This window comes from Culex quinquefasciatus, chromosome 1 (assembly GCF_015732765.1).
Source record: "Culex quinquefasciatus strain JHB chromosome 1, VPISU_Cqui_1.0_pri_paternal, whole genome shotgun sequence".
Lineage (NCBI taxonomy): Eukaryota > Metazoa > Arthropoda > Insecta > Diptera > Culicidae > Culex > Culex quinquefasciatus.
The window spans coordinates 54615465-54634480 of NC_051861.1; the positions used below are offsets into that span (position 1 = coordinate 54615465).

A 19016-nucleotide genomic window follows, 5' to 3' on the forward strand; every position below is an offset into this window, starting at 1 on the left:
AATTAAAACCTACGCAAGCTTACACTTTGAGTAGTTTTTCCGAGCCACCTTTGAATAATGAAAAGGAACTTTGACTGTGTCTTGCAAATGAGCTTTGAGTAGAGAGAACGTTTAGCGCGCATGACCGTTAAATTTATCGATTATACCACAGATATTGCAACAGACCGTGCACCAAGAGGCACATGCACGAGGAGGTTCAACATTGCATTATTTAAAATAAGTTAAATTTGTAACACACATCCCATTTAATTGTATCATTTTTTGTGAAATCTTTTAAAGGTTAATGCAAATTGAAAAACGGAATCGACGTAACACCTTATAATGTGGCCTTCTTAAACCTTGCGGTTTCATCAACGGATCCACAGGCGTGTATCGTTCTTCTTGCGACAAGACTCCGCCTCCCGGGTCTCCTAAGTGTGAAGGTATGGCACGGGGAGAGGGCACCGGAACCTATATTAACACCTAGAATTTTTGTGTCTACCTCGGGATTCGAACCGGCGACCTCTGGATTGTGAGTCCATTGCGCGGTCGGATTGATCCACAGAGGCAGGCAAATTGAAAGTTTTCTATATTATGTGGTTTGATATGTTCGACATGTTCGAGACATACATTTTCAGAAACACAGTCTAATTCGTTCCACTTGTACAGAATTTCTAAAAAGGTAAACCTGTTTGCATAATAGGTGGGCAAACAAAAGAACGAGCCGAATTGAAGCTAAGCTATTTTAATTTAAAAGATCCCCTCAAAAATTCTTCAATAAACAAAAAAGGAAAGGAAAGGAAAGGAGACGGAACGGGTCACTCGCGGATCCTGAAGGCCTTTGACATTTCACCCCTTGCAACTTCCGTCTCGGACTGCATGGAGGTGAGGCCCAAAATGGATATTTCATATGAGGTGATTGACAGATCGCCAAATGTGGAGTAATGGAGGACCTGCACTTCCAGAGGGAACTATTCGTATCTTTACCGATGGTTCAAAAATGGGCACTTCTACTGGAGCTGGGGTCTTCGGTCCTCAAACTAGGGAAACCATATCTATGGGAAAGTGGTCTACCGTTTTTCAAGTAGAAGTGTATGCCATACACATCTGTGTGAGGACGTGTATTATGAGAAATTAGGGGAATTATACCCTTTCTCAGCCTATTTCTATTATCGGCCTATCAGCACTTTGATCATGAATTACAGCTTTCATTAAGGGGTTTAACTGTTCCAAAGTAATAAATAGCTCAAATAAAAGTGAGCAAGCAACTCTCCATTGTTGATACATCTGAAAATGTTGATTTAATAGCGGAAAACAGCAAAAGTGATGAGAATTGGTCGAACGGCTTAGAGTGATTGAAATGGGTATATTTCCCCTATATACACGCAAAAATTGGTATTTTCTCGGATAGCCTCTAAATGCGATTCCAAACTTGTTTGGGAGTGCGTCGCTTCCCTGAGGGAACTTGTTGCTCGGTATAACAGAGTCATGTTGTTTTGGGTACCTGAGCACTGCGGCATTAAAGGCAACACAATGACTGATAAACTTGCCAGACAAAGCTTATCAAACAACTTCATGGGTCCCGAGCCGTTCCTTGGAATCTACAAAAATGCCGTGAAGCAAGAAATAACTAATTGGGGACAATCGCAAATCGCTTCAATCTGGGGCGAGATGTGTGGATTGAGACGAGCTAAAACTTTTATCACTCCAAGTTCTTCAATTTCCAAGACTTCTTGGCTTCAACCGTAGGGAACTACGAACAGGCCATTATCCTGCCAGATATCACCTGCACAAAATCGGCACTGGCCTAACAACCTCTGTCGTTTTTGTTTAACTGAGTTAGAAAGCTCGGCACATATACACTGCTTCTGCGGACCACTTCTGTATCGAAGGTTGCGGTTCTTTGGATCGCACCCATCCCAAGAAGGTCATACAGTTCATCGACTGTATCGCGCCGAATTGGGATAAACCATGTCTGCAAAATAACCCCTTGTCTTCCAATCCCATGAATACGAGTAATTTGTAGTATGGACAGTACAGAACATCAGAAAAGATCTTCTCAGGTGGTCACAGTGAACTTGACCCAAATGCCTACTGAGCAACAAAAAAAATGAATGATGCATTTATATAATTTAACAAACATAAATAAATTCATTCAATTATGTAAAGAATCTAATTTTATTGATTGCTTTCAGTGAGATTTTTATTTTTGTGTTATGCAATACCGTTGGCAATTAAAAAATGCTTTTTGGTGTGTGTTTGAATGCTCCGAGTTAGGGCGGTTTCAAAAACACTTAATAAAGCTGTTGCAAATATTTTTTAAAGTTTCAATGTTTAAATCGTCAATACGTAGAACAACTGGACTGGGGTATAATGTATTTAAAAACACTTTTTTTCATTCAAAGGTTGAAATTATTGCTTGTTATTCAAATTTTTATACCCCTTCGAGGAAGTTTGGCCAGAGTTGATGGACATAAACTTCAAAAAATATTTGAAACAGTTCTATCCCATTCCCCAGAATCCCATTCCCCAGAATTCCATTTCCCAGAATGCCATTCCCCAGAATGACCCATTCCCCAGAATCCCACTCCCCAGAATTGCCCATTCCCCAGAATGATCCATTCCCCAGAATGACCCTTTCCCCAGAAATTTTTAGAACCTTGGAAAACATGTTATGTTTCCCATTTGGTGTAATGCCATTTAGCATAGCGCTGTTTGGCATAACATAATTTGGCATAATGGCGCATAATGGTCAATTGGCATGATTAATTAAATTTTCAATACTAATTCAATATTAGAATCGCTTTAAAGAAGGCATCATGACTTGTGATAACTTCATACTTTAAGAAGGGGACACTCTCTATACTAGGGATAACTGCTGCAGTTATCACAAGTCAAGGGAGTTTCAACTTTTGCCCGCAGTTAGACACTCAAGAGAGTTATCCCTTTTGTAAAAAGGGAAAATCAAGGGAAAATTCAACTTCAAAGGGAAATTCAACCTCTGGCAACAGTACTGACAGACAAGAGCGTTTTCCCTTCATTAAAGAAGTCAAAATTCAACATTAAAGGAAAAATCAATCTTTTTTCAGCAGTACTGACAGACAAGAACGTTTTCCCTGCTTTAAAGAAAAAAAAAACTCAACTTTAAAGGGAAAATTCAACTTTTGTCAGCAATTATCACAAGTCAAGAGAGTATCCTTTCTTTAAAGAAGGAAACATTCAACTTTTGTCAGCAGTTATCACAATAAAGGCGAAATCCGAAAACTTCACACTTTAAAACTGTTCACTTATTGAAATAAAGTACATTCATAATAAAAATAAAACTTTTCTGGGAATGGGTCATTCTGGGGAATGGATTTCTGGGGAATGGATCATTCTGGGGAATGGATTTCTGGGGAAAGGCATTCTGGGGAATGGGATAGAACCATATGAAACGGTCTAAGCAAAAATTGAAAATTGTCTGTACGTTCATCGCTATAGAAACAATCTGAAAAAACTGAACATGTTATAGATCAAATCGATACAATTTATGTAATGAAGCATTTAAATTATAATGAATTCAAAAAACCGGCGAAATATGTAAACGGCTTTTCCGAAAGTTATTATGGATGGATGGTTTGTTTCAATAATCTATCGTTTAGATGGTAGGTTTATGAGACACGCCAGTCTATATACCGAGGCCGATATTTTGATTCCATGTGAATTTGAGTAATGAGATAACAAAATAAAGAAATAGGTGTCCGCATCGTTCCAAAATAAAATTAGAAGGTGACACGTTCTTCTTTAAAATAACCATCATCATTCGTATTCATTAAAAACCGCATATTTGTTATCCGATTGCTACCTCTAATCTGGGTGTGCTGCTACCAAAGCTAACAATTGGTAACCGAAAGCTCAACGAAATACAACGTGAGATGGAAAAAGCTCAATAATCAGGAAACGTGTGGAAAATCACGGGTGAATTTTGAATAATTGACAAGCGTTAAAAAACACTTCACAGAACTATGAACATACGTGCGTTTGTAATAAATAATTGAAGAATTTTCAAACAGTATGTTTTCAAATTATTATTTTTCTATGTTTTTCATCAATGAATAATTTAAAAATAAATACTGAATTGGTCAAGTTCAATATTGCCATCCTTTCCGGGCCAAAGCACATATATTTCATTATTCTGGCGTTAAAAATGTGAAAAACGTTCCAAAAAGTTGAGCCTGGTTTACTTAATTGTTTTAAACCTGTTTCATATTTTCTAACATTAATTCACGATTCAAGTGAAATCGTGACTACTCACCATTTACACAAAGGTTGCCGCTCGCAACGATACTGAATGTATTGGTGATGCAGTTCAGGTGTTTCAGGTTTAAGTTGCTTCCCCAGCTGCTGCTAAGCTAGGTGCCCAGCAGTCCAGTCAAAGTCGCGGGCAACGTCGGACGCATGAGTAAAGCGTGATCGCGAGAACGCGCGTGTGTGTTTGAGTGTGGGCAGATCAGCGATCAAAGGGAAATACAACAACACGAAAAAGAGTCAAACCAGGTTTAGGTGGCGTAGCAGTGCTTTGTGGAGACAACGCTGGAATTTGTGTGACACTTTGGAAAATGCCTTTTTCTATGTTTTTAGAACGTTGGCGGAAAGCTCGGTGGAAAAGCATTGCTCTCAAAAACAATACTTTTCAATAGTGTCATCTATTCGAAAGGCGGAAAAGTGGAAGATTTGTGCGAAGGTCCGAACGGTGACGGTGGCGAGACGAATAAGCTCAACTCGACTTTGCTCAATAGCAGAGGAAAATGTGCCTTCTTGAAGCGCACAAATTGGCGAACCAAGTCGAACTGGTTTGCCAGTCTGCGATCTGAAGAGGTGTATTGTCGTCATTGTCGTTTCAAGTGTTTCGTGCGTTCCGAGAATGAAGCAGAAGAACGTTCTGAATTGAAATGTGTGGATGGAAGAGGTTAACACTCACTTATAAGGAGAAGTGACATTGGAGGATTACCGAACTTAAACGGGTATCCTTTAAATTTGAACATGAACTGTAAGAGATTAACAACCTTTAATTGAGATGTAATTTAATTTTAGTTTTGAAGATTATGCTGTCTTAAAAAAACAATCCATATCGAGAAACGCTTATAATAGATATTGATTGTTCCATGAACCGCTTCTTGATGTTTTGTTATACTTAAAAAAACACTGGTGGTACCAGGAGAGACCCGTGAACCCCCCCCCCCCCCCTGCTCCCTCCAACGGAATTTGGAGCCTAACATTTCAAAAGGGCACATAACTTTTGTAAACAATAGTGTATCCCTTTCACTCAAATAACAGTTTACATAATGTGTGAAAGGGACACACTCTTGTTTAAAAAAGTTATGTTCCCTAATGAAATGGCAAGCACGATTTTTTTTCTAAATTTGTCCGAGGGGTTATTCACAAACACCGTAATGAAAATACCCTATGGGACAGACATTGTATTTCCACGAAAGCCCTGCACACTATTTGCCGTGGTTATAGCGCCACAACTCGCTCTCTGTAACAGTAATTCCTAATATCAGTCCAAGTTCACCAAGTTGTCATGGGCTAGTGGTTAGCATTTTTGCTTACCAATCCAAAGGACGGGGGTTCGAAACCCGCCTCAAGTGACTTTGATTTTTCGTTCATATTCATCATTTCTAATTTCTGTGTTCTAAACTTTCTCGTTGGGAGCAGATGGGCATCGAACCCAGAACCATTCGCTTACAAAGCGAACACCGTAACCAGTCAGCCACGGCCGCTCGTCACTGGCGGCACGTGCAGCAGTTTTGATGAAAAATTTAAATATCGATGAAAAGATGAGAGGGTATGTAGCCCTACTCCATAAAAAAAGAAATAATCAGAATATCAGAATAAAGACAAACCGAGCCTTACTTCGAATGGAGTAGGTGAATGTTCCAACTTCAAATTGGATGTGCGTAACTCAAACTTTATTGAAAAAAAACAAGCAAACAAACAAACAAACAAAAAAACAAAAAAAAATGAACTTAAAAACGAGCCCTAAGTCTTATTTTGGGCATTCCAAATGTTATAAGAAAACAAAGGATTTGAAAAAAACACCGTTCAATCTTGTGTCCTGCCGCGAGTCGTTTTGGCGGTTATTTGGTAGTATAATTAACTAATTGCATTGCTGGTAACATTTCTCATATTGAAAATATTGGAAATTGTAAGAATAACGAACGTACGAGCGATTGTTCCTCTTGCCCCAATTTCCGTCTTGCCCCATTTTCCTCTACAAATATTTAATCGATGAAAATTGCGTTACTCAAAATTTTCAAGGGATTGACAAACCCTTAAAAGGGTTTAAAATGTAAGAGACGAAGTTGACTTTATAGCTACTATTGCTAGTACCAACCACTAGTGTCTTCCTTTTAACTACAAGGACTTCGTCACACTGGGCTTCTAATACCCATATTTACACTTAGAATTAAACAGATTTGGGATATTTGCTTACGTTTCTTTGATATCACAATACACACTTCACGGCGAGAGCAAAATAGTATAAACCATCGGAGATGTTTACGTTGAAAGTTGTGTTTTACCGGCCTGAATCAATTGTTTAAATAAAAATATTCTATCGCTGAAAATTGCGTTTTTTAAATTTTGGTTACCTTTTTTCCCGCCCGTGTGGCTCAATCGGACCGCGCACTGGACTCTCAATCCAGAGGTTGCTGGTTCGAATCCCACGGCGGGTGCTCTAAAATTCTAAGTGTAAATACGGGTATTAGAAGCCCAGGGTGACGAAGTCCTTGTAGTTAAAAGGAAGACACTAGTGGTTGGTACTAGCAATAGTAGCTATAAAGTCAACTTCGTCTCTTACATTTTAAACCCTTTTAAGGGTTTGTCAATCCCTTGAAAATTTTGAGTAACGCAATTTTCATCGATTAAATATTTGTAGAGGAAAATGGGGCAAGACGGAAATTGGGGCAAGAGGAACAATCGCTCGTACGTTCGTTATTCTTACAATTTCCAATATTTTCAATATGAGAAATTGTTACCAGCAATGCAATTAGTTAATTCTACTACCAAATAACCGCCAAAACGACTCGCGGCAGGACACAAGATTGAACGGTGTGACCAGTGCATCGTGACGTCACACAATGCTTCAACTGCCTGGGCTTCGGGCACGGAGGTAAGAACTGCCACCTGAAGCGTCGTTGCGCCAAATGTGGTACCGATGCGCACATCACATCCCAGTGCATCCAAGATTCGCTGGTGAAGTGCCTCAACTGCAACGGTGAGCACTCGTCAACCGACCGAAAGTGCCCCAAGAGAGCTGAGTTCGTGAAAATTCGGCAGCAAGCATCGACGAAGAATCAGCCTCAGCGTCGTAGAACTCCTCCAGCCCTGGTGGAGCAAAATTTTCCACCTCTTCAACCGCGACGCCAGGTCCCGAACTTGGCACCGTTGCCGTTGGATCCCAGGAAGAGAGCTGAGATGAATCATCCACGGCCGGGTTCCAGCCAGGAGCCGAGACCGCCACCACCGGGCTTCAGCCAGGAGCCAAGACCAACCCAAGAACCAGCAGTTGAGGAAAATGGTAATGATCTTTACACCTCAACCGAACTCCTCAATATTTTCAAACAGATGTCCGCTGCACTGCGTGGATGCAAAACCAAGACCCAGCAGATTGAAGTGCTGACCTCGTTCGTCATCCAGTATGGATCGTAGGTCCCTCAAGCTGCTGAATTGGAACGCTTGCTCCATTAGGAGGAAGAATTTAGAGCTGGTGGATTTTCTTCGCGAGAAGGAGATCGACGTAGCTGCCATCACGGAAACTCATCTGAAGCCCGGTGAAAAAGTTTATCTGCAAAACTACAAGATCGCGACGCAGCTCGACAGGACCACCTCTGGAGGAGGAGGTGTGCTTGTCGCTGTTCATCGTGATCTCAAGCCACGCCGGCTGCCACACTTTAAGCTGGACATCATCGAGGCCGTTGGAGTGGAAATTCCCACTTCGGTTGGCCCAGTACTCTTCATTGCTGCATACTGCCCACGTCAGGTGAATGCCAGAGATGGTTCAGCAGCAAAACTGAAGAGCGATATCCAGAAGCTGACACGGCGGAGCGCAAAGTACATCATCGCTGGTGACCTCAACGCGAAGCATGAAGTTTGGGGCAACAGCAGGAGGAATCGGAACGGAGTGATTCTGCACAACGATCTGCAAAACGGATACTACAACGTTGTGAGTCCAGATCGTCCAACGAGGGTGGCTCGGTCTGGGAATCACTCAATCATCGACTTCTTCATTACCAATATGGCTGAGAACGTGGCTCATCCTGAGGTGTTTGAAGAGTTGAGTTCTGATCACTATCCGGTGGTTGTGGAGGTTGGAGCTTCCGTTACTCCGCAGCGGCAACCAACCCGGAAAGATTACCACAACGTTGACTGGCAGCAGTTTCAGCAAGTGGTCGACAGCAACATCGACTATGATCAACACCCGGAAACTTCTGCCGATATTGATCGTTCGCTGGAGGTGATCCAGCAGGCTATCAACCAAGCAGAGGCTGCCAACGTTCGGGAGGTTCCTGTTAATTTTAAGGTAACTGATATTGACGTAGATACTAAACACTTGATTAGACTTAGGAATGTTTATAGGAGACAATATCAACGGACTGGGGACTATGACAAAAAGATTTCAGTTAACAATTTGAACAAAATCATACAAGACCGACTTGACAATATCAGAAATCAAGAATTTTCAAAACATGTAAGCCAGCTTGGGAATTATTCAAAACCATTTTGGAAACTTTCAAAAGTTCTTAAAAACAAACCAAAGCCTATTCCTCCTCTTATTGTTGAGGATTCTCGTTTGATTACATCCGAGGAAAAGGCAAATGCACTTGGGCTTCATTTTGTTAGTTCTCATAATCTTGGCGCTTCCATGACCAGCCGTAAAGAAACATCAGTTGCCAATAGTATTTCAACAATTAATAACTCTACCTTTGAATTTCCTGCAGATTCCCATGTTTCTGGTGAGGAAGTCAAAGTTGCAGTTAAACAAATGAAAAATATGAAAGCTCCAGGCTTTGATAACATTTTAATCTAGTGTTGAAAAAACAGAGTGATCAGTTCTTTCAACATCTAGCCAATATTTTCAATAAATGTTTGCAACTTGGTTACTTCCCCACCAATTGGAAACTGGGCAAAGTCATACCAATTTTGAAGCCTCAAAAGATCCAACATCGCCAACAAGTTATCGTCCCATTAGTCTTTTGAGTAGTCTGTCCAAACTCTTTGAGAAGGTCATCTATTCAAGGCTTTTGGATTTTACCAACGATAATAATATAATTTTGAACGAGCAGTTTGGCTTCCGAAAGGGCATAATACTGCTCATCAGCTTACGAGAGTAACTAAAATCATCAAGCAGAACAAGCTTGAGTCTAAATCAACTGCTATGGCTTTGTTGGATGTTGAGAAGGCTTTTGACAATGTTTGGCATGATGGTTTGATACATAAACTGTATTTATACGGTTTTCCAATGTATCTTATCAAAATTATCCAGCACTATCTTTCGGAGAGATCGTTCAGGGTTTTTCTGAATGGGATTGCTTCTGGATTATTCAACATTGATGCTGGGGTTCCCCAAGGAAGTATTCTTGGCCCACTTCTGTACAATATTTTTACATCTGATTTGCCTACTCTTCCTGGTAATGGTGTGTTGTCACTTTTTGCTGATGACACTGCCGTTATTTATAAGGGTAAAATAACCAGATATTTAGTTGGCCGTCTTCAGAAGGGTCTTGACGTTCTTTCCGAATACTTTGGCGACTGGAAAATTCGCATAAATGCAGCCAAAACTCAAACCATCATTTTTCCACTTTCCAAATCGGCCAGATTTGCCCCAAAGGATGATGTTTTGATAAAATGAATGATGTTTCGATACCCTGGTCAAAGGAAGTTGTATATTTAGGTCTCATACTTGACTCGAAACTATTGTTTCGGCAGCATGTAGATAAAATATTGAACAAGTGCAGCATTCTCATCAGGTGTTTGTATCCTTTAATTAACAGAAAATCAAAGCTATCTTTGAAAAATAAGCTAGCAGTTTACAAACAAATAATTTACCCCGTTATTGAGTATGCAGTACCTGTTTGGGAGTGTTGCGCTAGAACTCATAAATTGAAGCTCCAGCGTGTCCAAAACAAGGTACTCAAAATGGTTTTGAATGTTCCTGGCTGGACAAGATCAAGTGAGGTTCATGAATTAGCAGAAGTAAAAATGTTGGATCAGAAGATTCAAGAAAAATGTTTGAAATTCAGGGAAAAATGTGCTATATCTGAATACCCCTTGATTCAAGGATTGGTTTAGTTTATGGTAAGATAAAGTTAGTTTTAGGTTAGGTTATGTTTTCTTAAATTTTTTTTTCCTCATTGTACCTAGTGTTACAAAAATGATAAATCATATACCTTTAAAGTTAAGAAAATGAACAGTGTTAAAATCACGAAAAGCAAACTAAAGCTGAAGAACCGCAGCTGACCACTTATAATGTAAACCAAATGTAATTATTATAAGAAAGATTCAATAAAGTATATTTAATTCAAAAAAAAAAAAAAAGATTGAACGGTGTTTTTTTCAAATCCTTTGTTTTCTTATAACATTTGGAATGCCCAAAATAAGACTTAGGGCTCGTTTTTAAGTTCATTTTTTTCAAAATGCATTTTTTTCTTGATCAGTAGTGTACCTACCAAAGATGCACCTATTATAAAGTATAATTTATTATTTGTTGAGAACATTTAAAAAATCTGATTCAGGTGTACCATATGGATTTAAGAGGCAGTATTTGTAGATTCTGCTCGGTTTGTTCTAGAGGTCGTATCGAGTTGCTCCGATTTGGATGAAACTTTCAGCGTTTGTTTGTCTATGCATGAGATGAACTCATGCCAAATATGAGCCCTCTACGACAAAGGGAAGTGGGGTAAAACGGGCATTGAAGTTTGAGGTCCAAAACACATGAAAAATCTTAAAATTGCTCGCATTTCCGTAAAACTTCATCAATTCTAACTCTCTTAGATGCATTCGAAAGGTCTTTTGAAGCCCTTTAAAATATGCTATAGACATCCAGGATTGGTTTGACTTTTTCTCATAGCTTTTGCAAATTACTGTTAAAAATTGATTTTTTTGAAACCTTAATAACTTTTGGCAACAGCCTCCAACACTCATACTCCCATAGGTCAAAAGTTAGGGAATTTCATGGACTATAAGCCTACGGTATTAACTTTTTGGCCAATCGCAGTTTTTCTCATAGTTTTTCGATTTTTCTAGAACAAACATTTTACAACGTTAGTTTTTGCTCTGTAGGCCTCCATAGCGGCACTTTTTGGTCTGAATTTTGACATATTCGGAATCTTCAGAAAATTTTACATTAGATTGAGGTGTTAGAATTTTGAATTTGATTGGAAAAAATGCCATTTAGAATTAATTAAAATATTATTTAGAATTTTGTCGGATTAGGGGTAAACAAGTTTTCGCCTACTTGATACAGCATTTGACGTATTGATCATAGGGTAAATAAGATATATTTCTTTTTTCAAAAATGTTTTATTTAATTATTTTTTAAATCAAAATTACAACTCCAATACTTCTAACTTACGTGAAATTGACCGAGGATTCCGAATATGACAAAATTGAGACCAAAAAGTGCCGTCTTCTTGGCATACAGGGCAAAAACTAACGTTGTAAAAAGTTTGTCATAGAAAAATCGAAAAACTATGAGAAAAACTGCGATTGGCCAAAAAGTTAATACCGTAGGCTTATAGTCCATGAAATTCCCTAACTTTTGACCTATGAGAGTATGGGTGTTGGAGGCTGTTGCCAAAAGTTATTAAGGTTTTAAAAAAATCCATATTTAACAGTAATTTGCAAAAGCTATGAGAAAAAGTCAAACCAATCTTGGATGTCTATAGCACATTTTGAAGGGCTTCAAAAGACCTTTCGAATGCATCTAAGAGAGTTGGAATTGATGAAGTTTTACGGAAATGCGAGCAATTTTAAGATTTTTCATGTGTTTTGGACCTCAAACTTCAATGCCCGTTTTACCCCACTTCCCTTTGTCGTAGAGGGCTCATATTTGGCATGAGTTCATCTCATGCATAGACAAACAAACGCTGAAAGTTTCATCCAAATCGGAGCACCTCGATACGACCTGTTTCACATCGGTGAAAAACTCGCTCTTAAAGTATGAAAAAATACGAATCGCTGCAACAACATAGGGGAAATATACTCATTTTAATCACTCTAAGTCGTTCGACCAATTCTCATCACTTTTGCCGTTTTCCGCTATTAAATCAACATTTTCAGATGTATCAACAATGGAGAGTTGCTTGCTCACTTTTAGCTATTTGTTACTTTGTAACTGTCAAAAACACTTTATGAAAGCTGTAATTCATGATCAAAGTGCTGATAGGCCGATAATAAAAATAGGCTGAAAAAGGGTATAGTTCCCCTATTTAGTTGGGAAATAAATCCATAAAAGTACTTAAAAACTGATAAAAATTTACTTTTTATCATCAGAGAAATTTATTTTTATCGTAAAAACGATCAAAATATTAGTAAAATATTATTATTTCATCTAAAGAATAATGTAACGTTCCAAATACATTCTTTTCTGATTTGTTTTAGTGATAACAGTTCAATTGTTAGCAAATTATCATGTTGTTTTATGCATTCTTCCTTTTACCCCAATGGGTTGTTCGTCTTGCCCCACTAGCTGCGTGGAGCGTACGGAAAATTAGTAATTTAAAAAAACATTTTTAAGAGTGCAAAACAGGATTTTTTAGAAACTTGTTCTATCAAAGTCATGGTCAAGACCTGGAACAAGTTGATTATTTACGATTTATTTACGTTTTAATGGGTTTTAACGAGTATTTCCTTAGCTTGTTACACTTGCCCCACCTTCCCCTATTTAAACAGATTCTGGTTGTTACAAGTGCGCAGCGTGGCTGAAGCAAAATATTATAACCCGAGATACCCCATAGGAGACTTGTACGTAAAAAGCTGTGGTATAGGCTTTAACCACAGCTTTTTAAGTACAAGTTTCCGATCGGGTATCTCGGGTTATAAAATAAAAACACTATGGGGTATTTCCATAGAAGCGAGCGGCCAAAAATATTTTTTTACTTTTTTGTGACTTTTTAGTCTTGTTTGTACTTATTATAATAAAAACAAATGAAAATTGATATTTAAAAAAAAATAAAGTTAAATTTTCGAGTTTTTCATATATTTGAGCGCACATGCATTAAAGTGGTAAATTTTAGTATTCTTGCTCTGTCTATTTGATGCACGGAATGGCGGTTTATGCTATGTTATAGTTTCTGGTTTACTTTAAACCCCTCTTTCCTTCCTCTTGAGTTAAAATCCACCTCTCTTTGAAGACTCTCTCTTTTTACTCCAAGGAACCTTCCACCCCAGTGTTTGAACTGACGACCTTTAGATTGCGAGTCCAACCGCCGCCAGCGATTCCACCGGAGTAGGCTTGGTTTGGTGTGTTGTTTGTACTTATGGCATGGAGACGACTCCTACACCTGGAATGACTTAACGGCCTAACAACCAAGGCCGGGACCAACATTTTACTTCCTCATCCGATGGAAGGTTGAAGCAGATGGTAATCGAACCCAGAATCATCCGCATACAAAGCGGACAGCGTAACCATTCGGCCACGCACTGCCCCTGCACAGTATAACTAAGAAAATTTAAAAAAATGTCAAAAAACATATTTTTTCCTTCCATTTTCAACTTTGAAGGTCTGTTATTCAGTGAATTTTGAACTTACAACCTTCAAACTCCGAATTTTTCTTAGTTAGAATGTTTATTTCCGAAAAAAATATAATTAGAGTGTGTCGGTTTTTTGATTTATGGCCGCCTGATACCCCATAGTGCACTTGTAACAAAGACCGATTTCTCATCAAAATGATTGTACTATTTAGTCCTACAAATTGTTGGAAAATGCGACAAAAATCTTATTTTTCTCAACTTTCAAATCACATCAAATCAAATTATACGCTCTACAGCATTGCCTTGGCGTTCTCGATTGCGAGATTCCTACTCGAAACTAGGTGTCCGAAGGCTTGATTGTTGAGGCAATTGCAAACCTCTTTTTACACCTCAGCTTCCATCCACCCCGGGATTCGAACTGACGACCGTTGGATTGTGAATCCAACTGTCTACCAGCGACTCCACCGAGACAGGACCCAGGGAGACGGCTCCTACACCTGGACTGAGCTAACGATCTTACCTCTGGATTAGACCGGGGCCAACATTTACTTCCCTGTCCGACGGAAGGCGTGATCAGGCAAATCTCGTCTAGAAAAATTCCACCGGGACCTTCTGGGATCGGGTGTGAGGCAACCACGCTTACCCTTACACCACGGGTCCCGGCTTCTCAACTTTATTTTGCTATAAATTTTTAAACATTTTTAAGGTAATATCATCTTTTGTTTTTCAAAATAAACTGTTAAGGGCGGTTACATGATTGATAAATGCTGTTTTTATTGAAGCAGATTTTAGTGATTTTCCTGATCAAAAACCTAATTAATCAAATTTAAATTGGCTCAGGCGTAAGACTTATAACAATTGTTAAAATTTCAATTCAAGTCAGCATACAATTTTGATTCATTTAAAAACCACTTTGTCTGTGAAAAGCCCATTCCAACAGCCTAACTAAAATTTGGAGGGTCACATGTTTGCATCAGCCTCAAAATCCTTTGAAAAAAAATTATGAACAAATGTAGTCGAGCTTTTATGTTTTGTTGCCAGTATATTTAATCTTTTAGAATCGACGGAGAAGATTGAACAATAGTTAGAATAACGCACGTTGCCAAAGAAAAGGCACAGTTGTTTTCAGCAAATGCCACTTTAATTTACAATAAAAAAATTAGAGGGAAGTGATTTTGTTACACTTTTTAAGAGGACAATGTAAATTCTGCACGGTATTCCCAAAAAAGGTTCTCTGGATAATGGTTTGTTTTTTATGGAATATTAATAGACTGGGTCACGCCCTGAGCAAGCGTTGTGACCATTGACATAATTTAACGATCATGAATAAACCACGTGGATCATTTTTTTTCTAAATGGCAAAATGTATACACACTTAATTAAGCGTCATTATAAAACTTGACATGTTCGTTCAACAGATCATTGCCAATCAAGTGATGATAATTCATGATACATTACCTGTAATTATTATTTACACACACGTTCAAAAACAATTTTACCTAACTGTAATGCATAACATATTGCGAATTTACAGCAACACGGTTGACGATTTTCGGCTCAGTTTGGTTGAATGATTCGCCGAAGAAAAGTGCTGCAACAACCCGTCAAGCACTGCTGTGGGCATCGAGCGGGAAAGCGTCTCCATAAATGGCGAAACTGCGAGCCACGAGCGAACCCCACATGCCTTCGTGCACCAACAACAAACGCGTGTGTCTGTGTGTGTGCTTTAATTTATACCATATGACGTAACGTGTCATCCGGGTGGCCTGCTTTGGTTGACTGTCTAGCGTGGAGGAATGAGCATAGTTTCACACGACTAATCGAATGCGTACTGGGTACCTACAGGGTTACTGGTAATTACTGCACTGACAATTGATTAATTGGGTACCTTACTTTAAATCCGTTTTAGCTATTTGTATTTTTTTTCATTTCGAAGCAAGTACAATATTTGTTATATTGTCGATTTTCGAAAAGGTTGATTTTTCAAAGTTCAGTCACCTAATAAAACATGGTCAAAATTTTTGTGAAACTTACCAAAAACCAATTGAACCTAGCTCACCGCTCATCAAGCGCTATCAAAATCCATATTGAAACTGAAAGTGAAACCATTTTTAGCATGGACGGCTATATAACGACCACGGTGCTAATTAACCCAACCCCCGCATCATCGGAAGAAGACGATCCGCGAGGTAACCACAATCATACAAAAGCGCGCACTTCTTGCAGATTTTTTGCGCACCAAAGCATAACGACAATAATGAATATTGGTGGTGGAAACATGCATGCGCTGAAATTATCGTGAAGTTGGAGTTGTTGTTCACTGGCTTTGGTCAGCCAGCAACAACTCGTTTGATGCAACTATTTCAGATCCATCCTCAGTGAAAGCATTGTTTGAAGTGAGGGTAATGAACAAGAAGTAGAACACGTGTTCTTGAGCAGGCAATTTGTTGTACACGTTGTTATGATTCTAGACGGCGGCAACGATGGTCTGGGATTTGTGCTACATTCAGAACAAGAAACCGCGGTTTTAGAACTGAACTGAATTCGTCTAGGATTTTGATCAATTAAATTTTAATATAAAAGTATATGATATAATACAATTTGCATAGCATTTTTATTACATTCTGTTCGAATTCGAACAAAAATGTTGTTTTATCAATATTATTTAAAACAGATTCAGAACTGTGCATCCATTAGACTAAATATCTACACAGAAAAAAATATGTAAATTTACACAGCACGTAAATACTGTTTCATATGTAAACTCACTCAATGTAATGTTGAAATATGATGTAAAGAGTAAAAAGTCATGGAAATTACTCTAATGTAAATCTAAATCTAATGTAAATCATGAATCTAATGGAAACGTTGAGCATGGAAACTTAAATCTGATGAATTTCTACCCGTGTTCGGCTTCCTGTAAATTCCTATTCAATGTAAATCATATATCCAATGTATTTCTGCCAAACGTTGACTTCAAAACTACCCGAACTAAAAATAGTCATATTTAGTTCTCTTTCTATCGCTCTCATACTTCGCTGGCCCACTGCCTGAGCCTCGCCCTGAACAAGTTGATGCTTTAGCCGCTCGTTTATAAAATGCGAAGATGGCTCAGTCGGCAGCGGGTAGCAGCAGTAACACCGAACATTCTACCCGTCGTCCGTTCGATTCCAGTCCAGCGTTATTCCACTTGGCCGTCGACGAGAAAGCGTCCCCTACCTGTGAAATAACTTTTTTAAATCCGAATTTCCTTTTGCTGCCCGCTTCACTCATTTTAAAATAGAACATAGGCCACACCCTTTTCCTACTGCAATCCAAGTCGAGCTTCTCATTCCCATTGGCCAATCAGAATTAGTTGATTTGAACTAATGTAAATTCAAAACTAATGTAAATTCCAAAACTAATGTAAATTTTCAAAACTAATGTAAATTTCCAATGAATATAATGTAAATTTCCAATGAACCTAATGTAAATATACATCATTTATCATGATACCTTTTGGTACATGATAAACAATGTAAATTTACAGAAATATTTTTTTCTGTGTAGAGTTATTTAAAGGTTCTATAAAAAATATTTGTTTGCTTTATTTGTGTTTTTGAATACCCCTGACTCAAGCGGTTTAAAAAACCACCCAAAAAGCAAAAAATTGAAATTTTGTTTAAAAATATATATATATTTATCCATTTGACTATATTACCATTTACAATCAAACTATGATTAGCTCCAAACAATTTCAGAGAAAAGCTTTTAGTTTAGTGTAATAATGCACAATTCAATCTGCTATATATAGCAGATAATATAGTAATGGCAGTATAGTAATAACAGTGAGTTAAGTCCGCTGCCCGGTTTCAAACCAGACTTTAGTAACTGCGACTACGTACGAGTGTCTGAAGCGCTCAACTCCGTCGACTGGGATACTCTTCTACGCGACCAAGACACAAACGGTTCGAATGCGACGTTTTACGATGTTGTTTACAACCTCATACAGCAATTTGTGCCAATGAGGCGAATTTCTTGTACTCGCACTGGAAAGCTTCTTTGCTGGACTGCCGACCTTCGACATAGTCGGAACATACTGCGGAAAGCTCGGAAAAGGTTATTTCGAGCTAATACGCCCGAAAATAACGCAATTGTGGAAACATTGGAGCCGAGTACGAAGCACTGCAAGATTTGCGGTACCGAGAGTATCTGAGCCGGGTTGAAGCAGACGTTGAGGACAATCCATCATCTTTCTCGAGCTACATAAAAGGAAGAAAACGTTCCAGTGTACATCCCACGAAGATCTCGCACAACGGCCGTTCTGCGGATAATCCAGTTGACGCAGCAAACTTCTTCGCTAACTTCTTCAGCAGTGTTTATGATACCGTGACGCCTACTGCTACTTCCACTTACCTAGACACACTCCGGACGTTTGACATCGATCTTTGAACGCCGTCGATCCTGCGAAGGGTGCCGGGCCCGATCGACTTCCGCCTGCGTTCATCAAGGAGCTCTCCAGTTCATTCGCCAGACCTATCAGCACTATCTTCAACCGCTCCCTGTCCGAAGGCGTTTTTCCCGACAAATGGAAGCTGGCAGCAATAGAGGGATGGCGTCGCTATTTTTAGACCAGGTTTTCCACTTTTTCTCATCGAAACCGACTACTTTATCGACTTCATTTTGCTGGGCGAGATAGGACGCCGTCTATTTTTAGACTATGACTCAGCACTTTTCCACTCTTGCACGTAAAAAAACCAGATGGCAGCACGATGTAACTCCCGTTCATAAATCAGCCATCCTGCCCTGCCTGCCCAAGGTCTTCGAAGTGCTCATACACAAGGGGATGTACTCGGCCGCCCAAGAAATTGTGTCTACTTTCTAGCATGGTTTCGTAAAAAAACGGTCAACGGTTACAAACCTGATGGCGTACGTCAGCGCGCTGAATGCTAACCTGGAAAAACGAAAGCAGACCGACACGATCTACTTTGACTTTTCCAAGGCTGTAACAAAACTTAATCGTTTGGGTTTTCCTAGCTGGCTGACTATGTGGCTCTCGTCGTATTTATGTTGAAGACAAGGTTCCGTGTGTCCCGGTGCTGTTGTCTCCAGGAGGTTTTCCATCACATCCGGTGTGCCGCAAGGGAACCATCTAGGGCCGCTAATATTTATCCTGTTTGTTAATGACATCTGTCAACGTCTCCAGTCCCAGAAGCTGTTATATGCGGATGATTTGAAGGTTTTTCGTGAGGTCGATTCCGTCATCGACTGCGTCGCCCTCCAACAGGACATCGAAACCATCCGCGATTGGTGCGATCTCAACG

At 39.2% G+C, this 19016-nt stretch overlaps 1 protein-coding gene across 5 annotated transcripts in view; it reads left to right on the forward strand.

The window, feature by feature from the left end:
- The first annotated feature begins 4385 nt into the window (after positions 1-4385).
- LOC6034725 overlaps positions 4386-19016 on the forward strand; it is a 40707-nt gene continuing 26076 nt past the window's right edge. For 2 of the 5 annotated variants that reach the window (XM_038249128.1, XM_038249124.1), the window contains exon 1: positions 4386-4521. The gene's annotated coding sequence lies outside the window, so the exon portion shown is untranslated. Of the gene's footprint in view, positions 4522-4541; positions 4561-4938; positions 5009-19016 lie in introns of those variants that run through there. The other 3 variants (XM_038249125.1, XM_038249126.1, XM_038249127.1) reach the window with 3 other exon arrangements.